The sequence below is a fragment of the Diabrotica undecimpunctata genome, chromosome 10 (genome assembly GCF_040954645.1).
Source record: "Diabrotica undecimpunctata isolate CICGRU chromosome 10, icDiaUnde3, whole genome shotgun sequence".
NCBI lineage: Eukaryota > Metazoa > Arthropoda > Insecta > Coleoptera > Chrysomelidae > Diabrotica > Diabrotica undecimpunctata.
In genome coordinates, this window is record NC_092812.1 from 29,805,771 (window position 1) to 29,821,379 (window position 15,609).

Genomic DNA, 15,609 nt, shown 5'->3' on the forward strand with positions numbered 1-15,609 from the left:
ATTATTATTAACTTTATAATTTAATTATAAATAATATTCCATTAGAATATCAATGAAATTTTATTTCATCGAATGGATGCATTTAATATTACAGAAAGTTCAAAATAATAATCAGATTTTTCAACTATTGTTAATAAACGTAATAGAAAAGGATAAAAAATGGTGCAAAAATTCATAATGTAGTTTGTAATTTTCACGCTAAACAGTTATATCGATCGACTCTGAATAGAGGAAGGGATTATTTGCATATATAAGGATGGTACCGAGTTTAGTACGAGTACTAGTTGTGGTACTGTGTTAGTGATCTAATAGGTAAGTGGCATTAGATATTTTTCTTCGAAGTGTTGGCTTATCAATAATGATTTTCATATTAGTCATATTATTAGCCATAAATATTTTATTGTCGTATTCTAATTGTAGAATTTTTGCAAAACTATTAAGCTGATTCTTTTTTCAAATAGGTATTATAATATTTACTTGTTCACAATATCTCCAGAAAATTTTTTTAATCCTTTAGTTTTAGTATTTAGTATTTAGTTTTTAGTTTTATACAGGTTTATCAAATATTTCTATATGTCCCATGTACTTTAATTCAGTGTCTACTGTTTGACTTTTTTTTAATATATTAAGGATATCCATTTAATCCATTCCTTTTTTATTTCTTTTCGACTTTTCATTTAATAAATATGCTTTGTTCTAATAGTTGTATTATTTTTGCACAGACATAACAATGATTTTTTACAAATTTTATAATACTAGTTTTTATGTTTTATAATTTTATATTATTACATTTTTAATTTTATCCTCTTTTGTCAATCCAGTCATTTATCCAATCATTCTCTTTTCCGTCACATGCATTAGCTGTTCCTCTTTCTATTTAACTGTTGAACAATTCCGTACATCATAGTTGCTCTTATAGCTTTTTTATTGAATTTTCCCTTAAGCCTCATTGGAATTTTTCTTCCATTTACTTCGTTCCACTTCATCTATTTCCCTAATTTTAGTTATTATAATTTCAGTTATTATAAGTATTTTATAATTTTCATCACGGATACATCTAATCTGATTAAAATCTTTTGTTTTTTGCCATATTTTTAGCTATTTTAGTATACGTATAATTCTGCTTTAGGTTTTAAATAATATTTATATTTTTTAAATTATTTAGTATTTAAGAATTTTTATTGTAGAATATTTTTTCCAATACTCTTATATTACTCATATACCTACTTTAACTTATTTTCCTTTTGTTTTTTGAATGTATTGAAGATACCCATTTCTATTTTATATCTTGTAATTTCTTCATGTAAGGGTTTGTCTCTTATATATAATGTTAAAATTCTGGGCAGAACTTGGTTAACAGATAAAAATCGTTTTTTCTCCTTTAAAGAACAATTTTTTCAAGAAATTTTTTACACAATAAAAATAGTTAGTTTTGTTTATATGCCTTAAAAGAAAATCGATTTTATAAGTATTTTCAACCAAATAAATTTTGATTAACAATAACAATAACAAATATTATATAAAAAGTATAAGCAAATTAGATTTTAGTGAAGTATACAATACGTGGCAAGTTAATTTTTTATGTGACAATTTATTATTCTTCTTTTTATTAGTAATATAGCCTTTTAGATTCTGTTATAACAACTTAAAAATGATTTCACTTTTACATATATTATCGTCTTCCTTTTATCGTTATTTACATCGATAAGTTTTTTAGGAGCGGATATATTTTTGTCCGGAATATCATAATGAGCTCAGTTTTACCTTAAATTTTTACCTGAAGAAATAACACTTTCGTCCAAATCAAATATTTTTGCATATACACTTTCGTCCAGGGGTCGAGATTCGCGGGGATCAATCCCATAATTAAAAAAAAGTTGCGTTACTGCGTTATAAAATTTATTATCTTAGATTAGTGAATTTCATTTACAACTTCAATATAAATAGCAAATTATAATAAACTTACTTAAATACTAAAATAATGGGATGTATATTTTTTCATTAAAATTTTCTATTTTACTTTTCAAAAATTTCTCGCGAGCTACAGTGTTGTTATTAGGTCTGTTACATTAGGAATATTTGAATTCTAATGTAGATCTCATTTTGATATTGATTGATAGCCTCTAAAAACACGAATATATTCGGATGGTATGTATTAAAGGATTTATGTAAATGTGAATGGAAAGATTCACATGCATTGGTTGTTCTCGTAGTTTCTGATTATTTTGCAGTCCAAAGTATCGGTGGAAATGTTGAGTTTTCATCAACATATGTCATAATCAACAAAAGCATTTACTTAGACACTCTCGGACATAATTTCGATCAGATCAAAAACTAAACAATCACCGACTTCTTGGTGATCTAGAAAAAGAAGACCAAAGCAATGACCAATCCATTTTCCCACTTCAGTTCTGTTTTTTTAATTATTTGTTAAGCCAAGTTCTTGAATTTTACGCCACCAAGCCTGCGAAAGATGGAATCTACGTCCGATTATTTTAGATTGACCCCAAACTGATTCCACAGCCTTATGAATTGATTTTTTAAAATCAATGACAACATCTTTTGGAAGAAAATTTAAAGTTAGCTCTGATTATTTGGTCCTTATCAAATTGAAACATGTTTCATATGTAGATGTGAATTTATCTGGCAATAAACAAAATACTAGTTGAATGTAGTGGCCATTGTAGTACCCATGAATTGTAAACATTTGATAATAGAATTTTGGGCAATATTTAAATGTACCATCCCTTACACTTACATAAATGTCTGAGATTTGTCTCACAAGATATAATAGTCAATTTTGCACTTTTATCATTAACCAATAAAAGTTTTCATTTCTAGACGTGATGATAGGGTCCTCTAATTTTTCGAATGATTCCAGTACTTCTTCTAACGTTTTTGGTAAAACTGGGAGTAATTTTCTTCTTACATTATAAATACTTCGTTTCACTGATTTCAAATTCATAATAGTTAAATTGATATTTTCTTCTTCACTTAAAACGCGATGTAAAATTTTTCTGGGTTGAGTACTTACATCTTCTGCAGCTTTACGCTTAGCTACTACTCTTACAAACTGTTGTTGAATGCAGTTGGCCTCCAGACTTTTATGAGAATGATTTAAGTTTTGTTTAGAAATTACTACATTATCCCCAATTGTGTAGACGGCAGCGTTCCAACCTTTGGTACGACATCTCCAGCGTGATTCCCCACTTTTTACCTTTTCGGCAAAATCGAATTTATTGTTATTCACGAATAAAAGGGGAGCACCTCTTTTCGTTGCACTTTTTTCACCACCATACACCATACGTTTGTCGAAATTCTCCATAACGTTTCAAGAATAAATGATTTTCATAACACAATTCAAGACTATGGCAATATAAACACTTTGAGAATATTTTCACAAATGAATAAACTAGAAGATTCCTACATTTATATATTTACCCTAATATTTATATATTTAATATAAATTGCTTCTTCGAAAAGCATTACGAAAATTTACCTGACCCTTTGGACGAACTTATCAATTTTGGGGGCTTAGACGAAAATGTATACCTTCTTTTATGACACTCATTATTTTGGACGAAAGTGTAATCGCCGGTTTTTTAGCACTTTCTTTGGTTCTATTTTTTTATTATTATATAATATCTATCTGCAGTATTTCTATTATTCTTCTTTTTCAAGTTCGACTATGATCGTATATTGGAATCATTCTGGCAGTTGTAATTTTGTTTGAAAAAATTTTCCTACTTCTGATTTTTATTGAGTTTAAAACTTTACATTGTTTTCCTAGTTGTTCCAGAACTTGTGTGTTTGTTTTACGATCAAACCCACCAATAGTCTCAAGCGACATGACTTCATATAGTTCTTTGGCTGGCTCTAAAGGTGATAACGACCAATGTTTCGGCTTCTTTTTGATATGTTTTTCTTTCAAATATCACATTGGTTACAAAATTCTACATGGAAAAGAAAATGCGAAGGCATGGGAGTACCGGTACGGAACGAATACCTATATACGTTAAGCTTTGCAGACGATCAAGTAGTGATTGCACAAGACCAAGACGACCTCAGCTACATGATAAAGAAACTACAAGAAGAATATACCAAGGCTGGCCTAGATATTAACCTCGCGAAAACAGAGTACCTATCTACAAGTGAAGAAGACATAGAAGATCTACAGATTGATGACAACGTAACAATCAAAGGAAAGGATAAATTCAAATACTTGGGGTTTATAATCACGAAAAAGGCAACAACAGAGGAAGAAATTATACAAAGATTAGGACAAACAAGAACAGCAATCCGACAACTTAACTCAGTATGGTGGGATAGACACCTAAATATGAAGACAAAAACACAGATTTATAAAACATTAGTGCGAAGTATTGTGACATATGAGGCTGAAAATTGGATCATAAACAAGAAAAACAGCAGTAAGATAGTAGCAACATGCTGCAGAGTAACAAGAATGGATAGGAGAAGTAATGACGAAATAAAGCAAAGAACATCAATAGAAACAGACACACTAACAGATATAGAACAAAAAAGACTAAAGTGGTATGGAACCCCATAGGAAGGAGGAAAAGAGGGCGACCCCGAAAATCCTGGAGGAACGAAGTAGACGACGCCATGAGTAAGAGCGGCCTAAACGATGGAGAATGGGACAACAGAGAGAGATGGAAGCGGTTGAACGAGGGAAGGCAGTGAATACTGTAGAATCCCTGAATATATATATAGATACAAAACTCTACTATTACTGCATCCATATGTTTATAATAATTAAAAGGTCGCATCTTTGCTATCATACGACCAATTCCAATATGGCCAGTGAGAATGAATACGTTCTTTGGTTCTTAGTTTATTTTAGAAAGAAGTTCACCATTTTTTAACGTACGTTTGTCTAAAGATAGCTTAGTGCAATTCTTTTGTTGATCCTGTTTTAGGTCTTGGATGATTATTAAATTATTCACTTGTAGTATGTCTTTATTATTCTCAAAACATTCCATAACAGGATTTCTTGAAAGGACATCAGCTTCTTGGTTAGTTTTGCCTGGAGAAAATGTAATAGTAAAGTCATATTGAGAGAGAGTACTCTAGGTCTCCAAATTCTTCATCGGTTCGTGCTCTTATTTTAAAATTTTCTAATGGTTTATGATCTGTGACTACCTGAAACTTTAGCCCTATTAGCGCTTTTCTTATTGGGAGACACTCAAAATAAACTGTTTTTCTTTGCTTGTGATGGCCTGAATTTCTTTAAAAAATAGGCCACCGGATGCAACTCACAATTATTGTCTTGTATATGTTTCAAAACTGCTCCAACTCCTAAAGTACTGGCATTTGTAAATAAAAACGTTCTTTCCTGTGGGTCAAAAATTGACAAAATTCGACTTATTTCGTAAACGATTATGGATCAGCTCAAAAGTCCTTATATGATCTGCAATGTATTTATGATAAAAATGTATTTTTCCTACAAACTGACGAATATTTTTCTGATTTTGGGTTCAAAGAAAATGTTTAATAGAATTATTAAGTTATGATAATGTGGTCTAACAGAATTGTAAGCTAAAACGTGACCTAAATACTTCACAGAAATCTGAACGAATTTACATTTTGATAGTTTTAGCAGAAACCCTTCTTGCCTGAGTGCACGAAGTAATTGTTGTTAAAATATCATCAATATAATTTATGCAAAAGCTCTGAAATCCATAACGTCGAATTGTAGTGCATTCGTTGAAAAATTCATGGAGATATTTTTAAACCATACGGTAATTTCTTCCATTGATAATGGCCGGACTGTGTAACAAATGCCGTCTTATAGCGATCTTTTTTTCTTACTGGTATTGTCGAAACGATCTTGAATGTTCAATGGCAAACCCACCACAATGTAATTTATGAGTGTTTGATCTGACACATAAGGTATTCTGTAACCAGATCTTTTCTTTGTTTAGTGCATAGACTAGAGTGTATGATAATACACTGTTCGCCAACTTTTATTGCCACAAGTTTCTAAAAAGGAATTTTCCTATTCGGACCACGCTCCATGCACAGTTAATTTACATAAAGTTGAGCTATACAATTCTATAGCATAATGTTCCAGAAAAAGACGCAATATTTGTATTTTAGCTTCATCTAATGTTATTTTATGTCTCTGGCACTCATTTTCAAAATAACTTATCCATTCTCTAGCAATTGCTTTGTCTTGAAATTTATTTAAAACAAAAAGGCTTTGAATTCGGGCGATATCCAACTTCCTTTTTCTCTCCAGTTTAGTGTTTAAGTTCTAAATCGATCCGTACTTGCTTTGTTGGCATCTTCACGACTTCAAGGTGACCAAAAATCGATTTATAATGTTGAAATTCTGGGCGGAATTTGGTTAATAGGCAAAAATCGTTTATTCTCCATAAAAGAACAAATTTATTAAGTAATTTCGTATACAATAAAAATAGTTACGTTTATATACCTTACAAGAAAATCGATTTTATAAGTCTTTTCATCCAAATAAATTTTGATTAACATTAACAAAAACACGAATAAATAATTAATTAGAAAGTATTATAAAATTAGATTTTAGTGAAAGATACAATAGAATTGTCAATTTAATTTTTTATGTGACAATTTATTCTTCTTTTATTTATTTGTAATCTTCCTATAGCATTCTACATTCTGTTAAAACAACTTAAAAAAAATGTTTTCATTTTTACATTATAATATCGTCTTCATTTTATCGTTATTTACATCCATGAGAGTTTTTTTAGCATTTTCTTTGCTTGTGCTTTTGCATTATTAAACATGTTAGCAGTATTTCTATGATTCTTTTTCTTCAAGTTCGGCTATAATCGTATACCTATTAAAATTATACTAGCAATTATAATTTTGTTTGAAGAAATTTTACGTCTTCTTTCTTCTAATTTTTATTGAGTTTAAAACTTCACATTGTTTTCCTAGTTTTTCGAAAATTTGTGTATTTTGCGTTCCATTTCGAATTCGAATGCTTCTAGGTATTTACTCTTCGATTGTCGCAGTGCCCAAGTGTCAACTCCATATAAAAGGGTGAAGAAAATATAACATGGTAGCATTCTTATCTGCAGCGTATTGATATTGTGATCACAAATAAGTTTTCTTATTCTATTAGAAGTTGACCGTGCAACTTCTAAGCGGTATTTACTTTCTTTTGTTTGATCAGTATCTTCTGTGGTTCATATTCCAAAGTATTTGTATGAGAACAGTTGCTCAATTTCTATACTATCTAGTACTAGTTTCTCTTTGATGTTTTGTACTTTCGTAATTACTTAGTTTTCCTCAAAATGTTGCAGTTCTTCTATTATTTCTGCCAAAAGAACGGTGTAATTAGCATATCTTACTATTAATGTTAGTGACTGGCTCACCGTTTATTAATAGGCCCAAATTTACTTCGGCCAGCGCTAAGTCACAGATGGCTTCACTATATAAATTTAACAACAGTGCTGGTAGAATACACCCTTAGCGCACCCCACGGCGAATCGAAATGTCTTCAGGCAGTTCATGTTCAGCTTTCAATTTCGCCGTTCGATTCCAGTATCATCATTAACTAGCCTATATTTCTCCACTGCTGAACGTAGGCCTACCGTAAAATGTTCCACCTATTTCTATCTTGAGCTTCTTCTAATTTGTGGTGATGCATCGGTGACTCCTGATTTTCTTCTTATTTCTACGTTTGGTACTTTATCTCTGATATTAAATAAAAAAAAATGGTAACTAATATTGATCTTTGCATAGCGTGTTGTGTAACTCTTATTTTATTTATTGTTCCTTTTATCAGAGTTAGTGTTTCTGCTCCGGTGTAAGGACCGGTAAAACACATTGGTTAAAAACCTTTCTTTTTAAACAAACTGGAATATTAGACTTAAAAATGTTGTTGTCTACCAAAGGCAGCCCCTTGGCATGTAAGACCTACCCTTCTTTGTATTTCAGTTGTCTGATTATCTCGACCTAAGCGAATCTCATGCCCTAGATACTTGTAAGCTATTACTTGATCGATGCTGAGGCTTCAATCTGAACTTTATTGCTAACTACAAGATTGGTAATAAATTTTGTGTTTGAGATGTTAATTTTAAGACCAATTGTTTTTGATGCTTCATACAGCGTTTTCAGATTCCAGAAAGATTCTGTTTTTAATCAAGTGGTGGAGGATATCACCAAGGCAAGGTCTTCTACCATATGAAAAAGTTGTCTTGCGTTTAGTATTTCGGTACAATCCCGAATATGTTTCAACTAAGAAGCTTATTGTCTTCCTACACCCCTTTGAGTTTTTATGTTTTCCTTAAAAATCAACTGTAGTATTTTATTTGTATCTTCTCTTTATATGTCATAAATAAGATTGCCCATCTTATATCACGTGAAGATGCAGATTTGTATATTTCTTTCATTGAGATTAATACTTTTCGGCATTTTTTAAGCTCTCCAGAGCTTTAGAAGATTATATAATTTAGCTGACTAACGTTTTTAGTGACCGCTTGTTAAAAATTCCTCATACGTTCCATTGTCTTATCATATCTAAATTTTTGGATTCCTTCGTTTCCAGCTGTTCTTGTAGTTTTTGCTTTTTGTACCAATTTTATTCCCAGTTTTCCAGCATTTCTGAGTTATGATTTTATTTCGACCATTTACCATGTAAGAGAATTTTTTCTTCTTTAAGTGTAATCATCAGTAAGCAGGTTGTTAATCATAATGTTATTCTATGTATTCATGACATCTGCATAATTTTTGTTCTGTTTCTATAACGTTTCCCTCTCTATCTAGTATTAAGTATATTTGAGATTTCTTAGTTGTTAAAACCTCCATTTCCTTACAGTTTTCTGAATAGTATGCCTCTGTTGTTGCGCTGATCTAATTAATCATTGACCTTTGGTTATCGGTTAAGAAACCTAAAAATGTGCCCAATTCTCCATTAGGAGCAGTTCCTTTTCATCTCTTACTATTTTTTTATTACTTATACTTTGAACTCTCTTATTGGTCTTGGATTCTCTTCTTCCAACCATTATCTTCAAAATGTCACCTACTATCCAGTCGTATTCCTTGTATCGTATTGTTGTTAGTGCACTGATGCTCTACATTTTCATTTTTTAATCTAGATCCTTTTAGATTTTCATTGAAAGCTTGCCTCAGTTGCTCTGTCATCTCTGCCGACTTTAACTTTAGGCCAGTAAAGGAAAAAAAGCTGAAAAAAATCTATACGGGTTTTTGAAGATTCAAAAAAGTCATATGAAGAATAGTTGATAAAAAAATTCATTTTTTGCCTATAAATCCTTTCTTATACATTTTAGACAAAAATGGTTCTTTAATTTGTGAGTTTCTAAATTAAAATACATAAGTAATCGACCGAGGTAATTGGAAAAAACCTGTAATTTTGCAATAATTTATAAATGTTAATATCTTATTTTTGTATAATAGCATATAATAGGACTACTTGAAATTATGGCAATTAATGAGCTATTATAATTATAGAGTGTGTTAAATCTCCGCTAGATATACTAAAGAGTAAGTAGTAAGTTATTCAATTTGTTTATCCCCAGCAGGAACGATTATTTAAACAACTGTATTTACCCAAACAGTGATTCTAGAGCTACAATTGTTCTCTGATGCTTCAATTTCAAATTATATTAAAAAAGATTCAACAGTTATCAAAATAATTGTTTGAAAAAGGCTTACTTTTTAGCTTATAAACATTTACAATAACTTTAATAATTTTTTATCTCACGCGTTTGTAAGTAGCCAAGTAAGTGAAAAAACGAACCTTCTATGACCAATAGGAACCAATTGGCAATGGCATTTTTTTCTTAAAATCACATTTCCATTGTTTAACCCGTTAAAGTGATGGTACTCGAAAAATACTGCCTGTCCGGGCTCTGTTTTTTTTTAGAATGGAATATCTAATTTGCAATATCTCGCTTTCTATGCACACAGAAGTTTTTAAATTGCAATATCTGGATAAAATAATAAGAAGTGTGCACATGCCGGAAAATCTAAAGTCCCGGATAAACCAATTAGTTCAATTTTTCCATAAAAAGTTTAATTTTACTATTATTTCGTAAGAAATATTTAAATTTGGTTGTATTACTGTATATTATTTATACAATTGAGGGGTAGAGAAGCAAAAGTCACATCTATCAAAATTTTCAGGAAACGTGAAAAACTCCTGTGTCCTATTCTTTCACCTACAAAGGACTCCTGTGGTATTTTTAGTTTTCTGTTTGATTTACTTGTATTCTAGTATAATGTTTTATTAGAAGAATACAAAATAAAAAATATTTGAGCTGCAGTTTCGGTGTAAAATTGGTTTTATTTATGGACATGGCGTGATTTGCATCAAAATTTAGCAACTTTGGATTGGAAATTTTAGAAAACTTCGGAAAACCGTGTTTTTTTAAACTTCACTTAATAAATTATTATAAACATTAGATTCTTATTACTTAAAACATATTTATTTGTTTATATTTATATAATTATTGTTATAAACTTATAAAAATGAACTTTTTTTAACACAACAAATTTTATATCCCAGTTGTTTCTTATGGAGAAAATTTTTCACATAACTCATTTTTCAGTAGTTGTGGATCACTCTCTTCATTATTTAGAGAAAAATGTATGGCATCTTTATAAAACTTCAAATCGGAATTTTCTTGCCAATCAGTTCCATAATGCGTTTCTAATAGTTTGGCAACACTCTGGGCCTTCTTTTTGTCACTTACTCTGCCATCTTCAAATTTGTCAGGATTAATCGAACGAATATGTTTTCCTTTCTTACAAATGCCCTTTGGAACACCGATGGAAGTATTATAGTTGACTTCGCCCTGAACTTCAATTGTATTATCATTTTGCTTCAAAATCTTAAAGCGTTTGCACTGTTGAAATTGAAAGTGCCAAGCTCCTGGTGGTTTAATAACTTCTGATACTGAGGTTTTCCAATCAAACGCTTCCCAGTCTTCAACCAATTTATAGATTGTGGCGTTTTGCTCTATTATAGCTATGTAGTTCTCTGAATTCGTTAATATTTCTGTTTTTTTTTTAATTTTGCCTTCAGAAATACCAAAAACTCTATCTGGTGGCATAAAACTGTGTCCTACAACTGGGAATATTAGTTCAATACAGCGAATATTATTAGGCGTCTTTTTATGGAGAAAACTTGCAAGCATTCCGATCATTGTAATATTTTTATTTTGACCTGGACAGCCATCTGCACAAATCAAAATTTCTTTAACATCTCTGGAAAATTTATGTTTTGGTAATCTATGAAACAACGCTAAAGCTATAACACTTGAGTTTTTTGGCAAATCTAAATCGGTCCATAGATAAACTGAAACTGTGTCAGAGTTAAGTTTCATATTAGAAGTACCATTTACAATTGAAAAATTGTAAAGATTATATTGGGAAGAGAAGTAAGCTCTCTGATCAAGTAATTTCGGAAGAGCTAAGTTGTTTTGACAATCCATTGAAAAAACTTCTCTCTCGCTGCTGTTAGTTTTAAGAATTTTGTAAAATGCTTTTGATTTATGTTTATGTAATTCTTGTAAACCATTAAGTTCTTTTTTTTGCTCTTCATCTTTTTCTTTCCTTATCTCTTCCTTATATCTTAGCATGCGTCTGTAATAGGTGTTGCAAAATATGAACGAAAATAATGTTCCTTAACCATAAGAGAGCTATCCACTGATGTGACGTAAAGTTTAAAGAGCTTTCTTATATTAAGATTACATGGTAGATAAGTTCTTTTCTTGATTTGACTCCTGCAGTAATGAGATTCCAGACATTTAAAACTCTCAATAAAATTACTCATAGCTAACTTTTTTTAATCTTTTTTTTCTAGAACGCGGTCGCCCCCTCGTTTTTCTGATAGAGTTAATCCCTTTAAAATCCTCTTTACCACACCCTGAATTCTATCTTTCTTTACGCCTAAAATTTGCATAAAGGCTCTACATGCATACACTAATCCATTCGCCACCTTGCTTTGGTAATCTATAATTTATTGATACCTGTTTTTGAGAAATTGTGCTGCCAACTTCTCTCTCTGCTCGTCTTCTTCTTCCCTGCGGTGTCTTAGCCTCACATTTTAATATGAAAACATCTTGTTTAAGTTTTGATGGAATTTCATAAAATCTTGGTTTTTCAGGCAAAACTAAATTTTTTTGGACATGGCGGGCTTTGCAGCTTAAGCGTATTTCCTCGTTTAAATTACTCCGATTTAAGGTGGAATTTGCACCTAAATTATGTTTGAACTTATGAATATACACATAAAGAACAAATTCCCGTATCAAACGCAGATTTTACAAAAATGTGACTTGGCGGGTTTTGCGTCTCATCATCATCATCTTGGTGCTACAGCCCTTAGAGGGCCTCGACCTTCTCAAGCTTTCTACGCCATTCTATTCTGTCCCTCGCTTGCATTTTCCAGTTGCCGACTCCGATCTTCTCGGCATCTTGTGTTACCCCGTCCATCCACCTCAGCTTTGGTCTACCCCGTCTTCTCATTCCCACGGGTTGCGCTGTTAGAATCTTTTTTATCATGTTTGACTCAGAGGCCCGGGCTACATGTCCTGCCCACTGCAGGCGGTTTCGCTTAATTATAGTGGTAATATCTTTACCACCAAACGTATGCTTGTAGATATTCTGCAGTTCAAAGCTATATCTACGCCTCCATATTCCGTTCTCACAGACCGCTCCGAATATCTTGCGTAGCACCTTTCTTTCAAAAATGGATAGAGCGGATTTATCTGTTTTCGTTAGCGTCCATGCCTCTGATCCATATGTGAGAACGGGGACTATCAGTGTTCTATACAGCCTTATACGAGTTTTTTGAGACAGACGTTTGTTAGCTAAGTACTTTGATAGACCATGATAACACCTATTTGCAATTATTATTCGCCTTTTTATTTCCTCAGATGTGTTATTATTGGGGTAAACCGATGTGCCTAGATATATGAACTCTTTGACTGCTTCGAAGTTTTGGTCATTGATGATTAAATTTGTGTCAACATTTCCAGCTCTTGTGTTTGTGTTAGTTGCCATGAATTTGGTTTTATTTTGATTTATCTGTAACCCCATTCGTTCTGCTGCTGCTACTAGCTCGGTTAGGATTTCCGCAGTTCTCGCCCTAGTTCTTGTTATAATGTCCACGTCGTCTGCATATGCTAGAATTTGGACTGATCTATTAAATATTGTTCCCCTGCTATCTAAATTAGCGTCTCGTACAACTTTTTCTAAGGCGACATTAAAAAGCTGACACGCCAGCGCATCTCCCTGCCTTAACCCCCTATGTATTTGAAATGGGGTTGACGAGTCGTTTTGAATTTTTACTGCTGATAGCATCTTCGCCATTGTCACTTTTATCAAACATATGAGTTTTTTTGGAATTCCTAACTCATTCATAGCGTTGTAAAGACTTGGTCTTAAGACACTGTCATATGCCGCTTTAAAATCGACAAAAATATGATACATATCTATGTTAAACTCTTGCGCTTTTTCGAGGATCTGTCGTAGTGTAAAGATCTGGTTAATGGTTGAACGTCCACGCCTGAATCCTGCCTGATATTCTCCTAGAAACATTTCAGTATAAGGCTTTAATCTCTCGTGCAAAATATTTGACAATATCTTATATTCTGTATTTAGGAGAGTTATTCCGCGGTAATTATTGCATTCCAGTTGGTTTCCCTTTTTGTGTAACGGGCAAATTAAGCCTAAGCTCCATTCTTCAGGCATTTGCTCCTCAGACCAAATTCTACAAACAATTTCACGCATTACCTTGGTGAGCTGCTCTCCACCGTGCTTAAATAACTCTGCTGGGATGCCATCGCTACCTAGGGACCTATGGTTCCTTAGTTTTTCTATAGCTATTTTCACTTCATCTACCGAGGGGGGTTCCACGAGTTCCTCATTTCGGTATTCCAGCTCTATATTGTTAGTGGGTTCCCCTTCCAGCAACTCTCGAAAGTGCTCTACCCATCGTAAAAGGATATCCTCTTTGTTGGTAAGTAAGTTACCTTCCTTATCATTACAATAGTTGATTCTTGGTTTGAATTCTTTTCTAATAATATTTATTTGATGATAGAACTTTCTTGTTTCTCCGTGACTCATATGGCTTTCGAGCCGTTCTAATATGTCATTTTCCGAGTCTCGTTTCTTTTTTCGGTGTATGCGTTTTTCCTCTCTCCTTAAGTTTTTGTATCTATCTATTGTTGTTCTAGTTTTTCGTTGTTGCATGGTCCTAAATGCCTCGTTTTTCTCATCTGTTATTTTTTTGCAGTCTTGGTCGAACCAGTCGTTTCTTTCTTGGGTTCGGGATATTCCCAATGTGCTTTCGGCTGCTAATTTCAGAGCCTCCTTGCAGTTGTTTCACATTTCCGTGCTTGACTGGTAGACTGCCCAGGTGTGTTCTAGGGTTTCTTTTATATGTGACTGGAACTCTTTCTCTTTGTTTTAATTTTTTAGCATATGTAAATTATATTTTACTTGTCTAGTGCCCTTTTCTTTCTTGGCATTGGAAATTCTTTGTCGTAACTTGGCCCTTACCATGAAATGGTCTGAGTCAATATTTGCGCCTCTGTAACTTCTTACGTCCATTAGGTTTGTAAAGTGCCTTCTGTCAATTACAACATGGTCAATTTGATTTGTGGTGTGTCCATTTGGTGATATCCAAGTTGCTTTATGGATATTCTTATGATTAAAACATGTACTTCCCACAATTTTTTTGGGTTTTTGCGTCTATACCCCTCAAATATATAATAATAATTATTAATTCTTCTTGTGAAGTACAGAAAGGTTAGTTTTAAAATTTGTTTTAAAATCATTTATTCAGACAGTGCAAAACCTTGTTAAAAAATTAGCCGTTTTTTATTTTAATTCAAATAAACACATTAGGATCATACAGTCTAGATCTTCACTTATAATCTGTTTAATTTTATTTGATTTTAAGAAAAAAATGCTGTCTTGGTTCCTATTGCTCTCAGAAGTTTCTGTTTCTTAAAGATTGTGTTTTTTCACCATCTTTTTCGCGAGCCTACTTGAAATTAAAATAATTGAATAAGATCTAGCACAGTTTAATCACTCATTAATTGCTATAATTTTAATTAGATATATGACATGTTATTGTTCAAAAAACCAAGTTATTAACATTCATAAATTATTGCAAAAATAATGGTTTTTTGCAATTGTCTCGGTTAATTGTGAATGCTTTGTAATTTTGAAGCTCACAAATTAAAGAACTTTTAAGATCTACAATTTTTATTTGATCTATTTTTCTCTATAATGTACAAGAAACATGCGAAAAACTATTTTTTAACTTTTTATAATTGTTTAAAAAAACAAAGCAAAATCAGCTGTATGTCTTCAAATATTTGTTATCAGCTATCTCTCATATACTTTCAAAAATTTTTGTAAGATTTTTACGTGAAATTGATGATTTTTCACAAATTTGCTGGGGTACTTGTCAATATTTACTTTTCCATGGTTATGATTTATTTTTATATTTTAGCGATAGAAGGTTCGTGATCAGAAAATACATCAGCATTTGGATACGCTTTTAATGAGTGTATTACGTTTTAGTACTCATATCTATAATTTAATAAAATGTAATCAATTTAATTT

General features: G+C 31.9%; 1 protein-coding gene across 1 annotated transcript in view; it reads left to right on the top strand.

Moving 5' to 3' along the window:
* The first annotated feature begins 298 nt into the window (after window positions 1–298).
* LOC140452273 (electroneutral sodium bicarbonate exchanger 1-like) overlaps window positions 299–15,609 on the top strand; it is a 54,023-nt gene continuing 38,712 nt past the window's right edge. The window contains exon 1 of the mRNA XM_072546428.1: window positions 299–312. The gene's annotated coding sequence lies outside the window, so the exon portion shown is untranslated. The remainder of the gene's footprint in view (window positions 313–15,609) is intronic.